This window comes from Micromys minutus, assembly GCF_963924665.1.
Source record: "Micromys minutus genome assembly, chromosome: 20".
NCBI lineage: Eukaryota > Metazoa > Chordata > Mammalia > Rodentia > Muridae > Micromys > Micromys minutus.
In genome coordinates this window covers 15,162,705-15,170,157 of record NC_137955.1, presented here as the reverse complement: position 1 = coordinate 15,170,157, position 7,453 = coordinate 15,162,705, and the positions used below count along the sequence as shown (strand labels likewise).

Below are 7,453 nucleotides of genomic sequence, written 5' to 3'. Positions count from 1 at the left end.
CACCCTGCGTCCCCTTTCTCCCCAGACATGCCTTTCTGCCTCACTCTGTCTAGCCACCCCTCGTCAAAGCACACAAAATGGCCACTGTAGCTCCGCATTACTGCTCATTAGATCACAGGGTAGTCAAGTGGAACTGCCCAGGGTTCCCAAAGGAGAGCTATACTTCAAAAATCTGTCCATGTCAAATGAAGAAAAAAAACCCGAGCGTGGGGTCACCCAGACCAATGATCAAAAGAAACCGAGAATGAAGGAGATAAAAAGCGCACCCTCGTTTTTGTTAAACACACACAGGTCTGATTTATTAGCAGGGATATAGAAATAGGATGAGCCCCCCCCCCACCCTGTTTTCAGTTTTAACAAAGTAATTTGCTTTAATCAGGTCCCATCCGCTGTTAAACTAAACTTCAGACTTTTAAAAATTCTATGATAAATTCTTAAAATTTCCCTAAAAGAAAGTACGCTCCAGAAAATCCTTTTTTTTTTTTTTTTTAAAGAACTCTCCCATGTTTCCAAAAACACTTGAGAAGCAATAAAAGTAATACGAAGTAATCCACCTTTCATGCTGGAGGAGATTCTATTTAAATCTGAAAGAACAGTGCCACATACACTCTAAAATAATCCCAGCAACCTCTTGGGCCTTCAAAGGCAGAAACAAGCAGGCTGTCAATCACAGGCCCTGAAAGGCAGATTTCTGGGCCTCGGGGGGGGGGGGGGCCATCAACCTCTGCAGGTGGCCCACACCTCTCCCATTCCATGCCCCCTCAAAGGAGCACATTTTCCACACGCTTTTCCAGGTTTTGAGGGGAGATAATTTCACAGCATTGCAAACACGGTCTGTTGAGATTGAGCAGAACAACCTGTCTGCAACAGAATTTACAACTCATTCCCCCAAGTGAGAAGTCACAAGATGGTACTTTTCTAGTTTCTTCCTCAGAGAAAAGTAGATTTTATTACCTAATGGTGAAAAAGAGGGAAAGTTTTGACAGGAATCCGATTAATGTATGCCAGGATGAAGGTAACACAAATACTCATAATGCGCTCTGACAAAAGTTTTAAGTCGGATGAAGTCTTCTGTGTCCTGTTCTTTACCGGACTACCTTTCCTCCCTGTGTCTGGAATGCAGTCCTTAGGAACACTCCAGACTCTCTGTATAGAGTGTGCCTAACTTGGACATTATACGTTTCACTCTCGTGAGCCCGAGGAACACCCAGGAGGCACACCCCACCCTGGGCAGGCACAGTTTTCACCGCCTCAGCTACATCCTAGGGCTTAAAACTGGTCTGTCAGGAGTCAGGAAGACAGCGAGGGGCAGGCACCTCATGACAGCCTCCATTAGGCCGTGTCCTCACTCTGAGGCAGGGTCTAGGGCTATCCCATTTTACAGATGAACAAAGAGACTCAAAGTGTTCTCTCAATTACCCACCCCCTCAGGAGGAAGGGGAACCCCAGAAAGCCTGCTTTGAGTCATCCAAACCACTAACCGTCTCCAGACCGAGAGATGAGCATCCTCTAGGCTCCATGCCTGTATCTCAGCTCCCGGTAGCTTTTACAGTCTCACTTGGAGCATGTTGGCATGTGCACCCACGTAAACACAGTCAGAGATCTTCAGCAGCAGCTTCGTATGTGAACAGAAAAACCCGGAAACAACTTACATCTTCACCAGTAAGGGAATGAATGCATACACTCTCACAGAGGAGGGGCATTCCTGGAATACACAAAGCGCTGAAAGTGAGCCAAGTAGGACCTACACATTCCATATGGATATGCTCAAACACGTGATTTGAAGGTATATTCAAATACATTCCATAATAACACTTCTGAACTGAAGCCGTCCAGGAAATCACTTGCAGCTCACTGGAAGCATGGCTAGGTAGTAAAGCAGGAAAAGGTGACCCAGATAAAATATGTCACAACTTCAAGATGGCACTCGCTCTTAAACGGGTGAGAATCAGAAAAGGACAGAAGAAATCAGAGGAGTAGCTTTCAGGTCATCTTTTTTTAAAGATTTATTTATTTATTATATATAAGTACACTGCAGCTGTCTTCAGACACACCAGAAGAGGGCATCAGGTCTCATTACAGATGGTTGTGAGCCACCATGTGGTTGCTGGGATTTGGACTCAGGACCTTTTAAGAACAGTCAGTGCTCTTAATCACTGAGACATCTCCAGCCTCCTCCAGGTCATCTTTTATGATCTGTTTCTCTACAGAGAGGATCTGAAACGCACCAAGAGGAAACATTCTTGTTTGTAAGTCTGTATTCTGATGGGTAAGTACGCTCCTTATGTGACCTGCTTTACTTAGCTATGTGTTTGCAAAGTTTCCGAACTGAGAGGTCTGGCTACCTGAGATTGACAAATCTGTTTTTGCAAAATTAGAGAGCATGGTGCCTCTAAGCTCATTCATGTGACTCAGTAAGCTGCTTAAAACCCAAACATTGGTAAGTAGAGATCAAACGTAGTAGTTAAGTGAACCGACCAACTCTTGTGGTATCGATGCTGTTAAGATAACTATATTCATCAATATATAATCTACACTTCATTTTGTTGTTAAGTAAAATTCCATTAGGCTGGTGTTTCTAACCTTTTAACACCCAATATCTGGTAATCAAACTGCCTTGCTGAAGACAGAGTTGTGCTCTCTCTCTCCCTCCCTCCCTCCCACCCCTCTCTCCCTCCCTCCCCCCTCTCTGTGTGTGTGAGATTGTGTGTGTATGTATATGTGTGTTTGGATTATTTAATATTCCATGGAAATCCAATCCAATAACATGTATTTTCTACAGGAACTTAACTGACAGAGGAATGGATTAAGTAAATTTAAATGCAATTACTTTTTGAACTTACAATCTGTAAACAAACCCCAATTGTAGAGGCTACTCTAAAACCAACCCCAATGAGAATAAATCTAGGACTTATAGCCATATCTCTTTCTTTAACAGCTTAAAAATATATTACTTTTATTTTCTTTCAGTTAAGAAGTGACTATGTAATCCTGGTTGCCCTGAAACTTAACTACATAGACCAAGATGGTCTCAAACACACAGAAATCCACCTGCCTCTACCTGAGATTAAAGGCATGCACATTAATGTCTACCTCTGATGATGTTAAATAGTATATTTTCTAGCTGAGCATTACCATGGCTAAAGAACTACATGGCACACCATAGCTGGAAGCCAACTAACTACTACTAATAAAAGGTTTTTAGAATCTTTGTATTTCACTTTTAATGTATACAGTTGTAAAATCATTGAAACCTATTAACTGTTTAACCAAAAAAACAACATTTATGGACTTGTAGCTATAATTAACTTGGATTAAGCAAAATGGTCTATAATTTCTATGTTTGCATGAAATAACATTGTCAATTATTAAAGGGGTTCCCCAACATTTGGAACCATGAACAGACTGCCGGGAAAAAAAAGAAAGAGAAAAATCTCCTAAAATAGAGAACTCTTCATAATAGGGGGGAAAAAGTGGTTTTGGTGAAATAACAAGGAAAGCTTAAGATAAATAAATCAACAAACAAAAGAAGAAGAAAACAAAGCAAGAGGCTGGAGAGATGGCTCAGTGGGTAAGAAAGAGCATTCGCTGCTCTAGCATGAGGCATGAATTTAGTTCTACACCTACTTGGTGGCAGGGTATCCAGCACCCTCTTCTGGCCGAGGGGAGCACCAGGCAAAGGCACAGCGCACATAACGCGAACCACTCATACAGATGACACAAAAGTAATAAAGTGTAAAAACTACAACCAGACAAAAACGTTATCTTAATAATAAGCCATTGCTCAAGTAACCTTGTCACCTTGTGCTTTATCAGAAAGCCTGTCCCCCCCTTTAATTTAAAAAAAAATAAAAAAACTTTCCTTAATGAATGTAAAAGTCATTGAACAAGCCAGAGTTACCGAGTTAAAAAAAAATCAATCAAAAGAAAGTAAGCTATCCGAACCTAAGGTTAACTAACACAAAGACATCAGTATAAAAATATGGTAACTTGTCATCCCCCTTTATTGGTCCAGATATGCAACATACATGTAAAATTATCGACCTCTGATTTCCCACTTAAATAATTCAAATATTTAGAGAATTACCCAACAAAATGGGCAAGTACCAGTTTAAATTAAGATACGTTAGAATTAAAATGTAACTCTTTATATATGAAAGAGAGAAAGGTGTACTTAAGAGTGCGTTTTCACATGTTTTAAAACCAAGGCTTTAGGGTACAAATCTTTGTTTCTTGCAGAGCAACAACAACTGCATTGAAGATATGACGAAGTGCATGAGTCGTATCCCTGTCTTGGGCCTTTCTGGATCCTCCTCATGCATTCTGTGGTAAACGCTCAACCCTCACATCTGGGGAGAGAGTACCTTGCTTTTACAGAACAGCCAGGAATTCCCCCACCCCAGTCGTCAGCTGTTCCCAAGGGTTTCCTCAGCAAGCATGGTCTCATTTCATCTCACCGCTCCCTCTGTCAAAAGTGTGCACAAGTTACCCAGATTTCCCACTTTGGCTCCTTTGAACAAAGCCCTGTTTTGGCTTGACAAATCATTTAGTCGTAACTTTATATTCTAAAAATAAATATTTGACAAATTCTCAACGTTAAAATTATACTGTTCCACGCAACCTCTAAATTATTTCACAGCTCCTATGCAGAGTCCTCTTCGCATATGGCCCGGCTGGCTTATGTTCACATTCTTGAAAGTGCTCCCAAATATCTGATGGAATGACTTCCTGGCCAACCATTATCTGTATTGTATTGTATTCACTTAAGACCTCAGAACTTCATTTCAGGAATAGCGTAGCATGAACTTAGTTAATCTTTCTGCCTTGTGCTTAGCATAGTTGTATGTAACACCCAAACTTAAGTTATAAGCCCCAATAAAAAGAAAATCCTCAAATCTTCCCTCATTGAAACCTATGCAGTAGAAAATATCTAAGTGTGGGGGCAGGTGAGAGGTCAAAGATTTATATGCATACAAATTTAGACATTGCAAGCTCTAGAAAAGACGGTGGTAATTGGCTCCTTACTGTTAGATACCATGGTATCAAAAGATCACAAAGGGACGAATTCGGCCAGAAGAAAACCATGTAGTGCTTTCAAAACGAGATGTGATTTTTCATCAGATCTCATAAAACAACCCCACACTTGTATTGAAAGCATGCATTATACCTTTGCTTGAAACTACTAGATCCATTTCCTCAGCCTATAAATATTCGTGGTTGTTACATATCTATCTCAATAAGAGATTGTGGCTCACACGTAGAATTCTATAGAAAGGGATATTACTCATGAGAGAAAAGGAACAAGAGACTGTAGATCCCAGTAAATGAAAGACAGGGGACCCTTTAGGCAAGTTAGTGCTCACTAGCTGTGTGCACCCCACGGATGGCCACCGTTAAGCTGCATTCATTACCCAGTATCTGTCCGTACCACCGGAGGCACGGACTCATTGTTTTTGTCCAAGTAGGTGCAACTCACAGGTAATGAACCAAGAAGGCAAGGCAAGGGAAAATACCCCTTCTAAGTCACGGAAACAGCAAGCAAGTATTATGCTTTCCTTCGTGTTTTTGTTCTCAGGGGTAGGAGGCCATGCACATGTGGTTGTCATGTTTGTGAGAACGCAGCCGAGTGTTTGCAGTCCCGGCCAGAAAAGGACTGTGTTCTTACCTGCTTTTTCCATGTGTCAGTAAAGGATGCCGGCCTCATTAGAAGCCTTGCTGGCTCCCCAGACTTTCTGTGGTCTGGCTTTGCCGTGATTACTGGTCAAAACCTTTAATTACAGTATATAGTTTGTGCAGCTGCCTGGAAATTGGTCTCGGGGTCAGTGGCTCTTCCCGTTCCCTTCTTTCCATTCTTTTGAAGCAATATTGCTGAACGGAAGGCATTGTTCCAGCTTTCTGGTGGGCTCTGTCTGCTGCACACTGTGAATAGCTTCACAGTCACCCCAGCAATTGGTTCTTCAACTGCCTTTAGGTTGTCAATTGTAATTCAGTGGCTCCAGCCACCTTTTCTTTCATTCTCTTGGGGTCTTTTATTACTTAATTTGCAATAATATTAGGGAATGTCTTCTTCAGACATGTCATTAATGTCTTATTGATTATGAAGCCAGGACAACATCTGACTTTTATGCCTGTTACAATGTTTCAATATTTCTTTCCTCTGGACTTTTAATGCTGATCTTTGCATTTATCTTGTAAGGAATTTATCTTGTAAGGAATTATACTTAATTCTGAAGGTTTTCATTCTAAAGGATCTAATACAGTGCCCTTAAGATATTCTCACTGAGATTAATTTACATAGTTATAGCTAGAGCTATTTTTGCAACTTCCCAAAGACAGACTCCCATTTAAGAAAAAAAAAAAATTAAGGACTGGTGAAGTTTCCATAGTTCATTCCCATGGCTCATGCTCTATTTTTTAAATACAAAAATTGTGATTTTTGAGCTCTCTTCAACTTAGAAATAGCTAACTAAGAGACAAGATCTGTGAAGAGAAATTCATCATGAACTTTCCAGACTCTTAAAAAAAAAATCTAGACAATGCTTTCAGAAGTTATATAAGGAAAGAAACTATTAAAAATAACTCCCAGGTTACCAAATCTAAAGGAAGTTTTTTTTTGTTTTTTTGTTTTTTGTTTTTTTTTTTAATTTGGGGGAGGGGAGAGAAAGAACAAAAAAACATCTTGATCTAATGAAGGGAAAAAAAATTTTCAGTGTATTAAGTCTCAAATCCTCAGCCCTGGACAAAATCCAGCATATTAACCTCTCTCATTAGGCTCAGCCATTCCGGAGAAACTAAGGGTATTTTTTAAGCAGACACTATGTAATAATAATAATGATAATAATTATCATAATGATAATAACTAACGCTTATTGCGCTTTTTATCTTCAAAGCAACTGACTGACATTAACTATGTATCTATCTCCCAATTAATTTAACTCAACAAATGTTTTATTAACTTTGTTAGCTATGAACTGGAACTGAGTTTTCTTTTGCAAATAAAATAGACACACACACACACACACACACACACACACACACACACACACACACAGAATCCAATGCTTCCTTGGCACTATATAGACTTCTGCCTCAAAAACAATTTACTGCCTTCAATGAATAATAGTTAAGGAAATATTAAGTTTTACAGAATACAAACTTGAAATATAGGTAGTAAGGGTAAAATACCCGTATAACTACTTAAATCCATATTGCTTTGGCAAGATAAGTAACAAATACTGTTTAATAAAACAGGCCTCTAACTTCAATAGAAATGATTCTTTGTTATAAAATATATAAAAATATTTTTTAAAAGTTCTGTTTTACCAATATAAGAAATTATTTCATTAAAGACCAAAGTTGCTTTTTATCAAATGTATCCATTACTTTAAAACCTTTTCTACTATATTTACTCAGAACTTCATATGCACTGCTCTTCACATGAGAAACAGAAACA

The 7,453-nt window shown here is 39.4% G+C and overlaps 1 protein-coding gene across 1 annotated transcript in view; it reads right to left on the bottom strand.

Moving 5' to 3' along the window:
* ARL15 (ARF like GTPase 15) overlaps positions 1-7,453 on the bottom strand; it is a 353,902-nt gene that overhangs the window by 169,582 nt on the left and 176,867 nt on the right. The gene's annotated exons all lie outside the window — the stretch shown is intronic.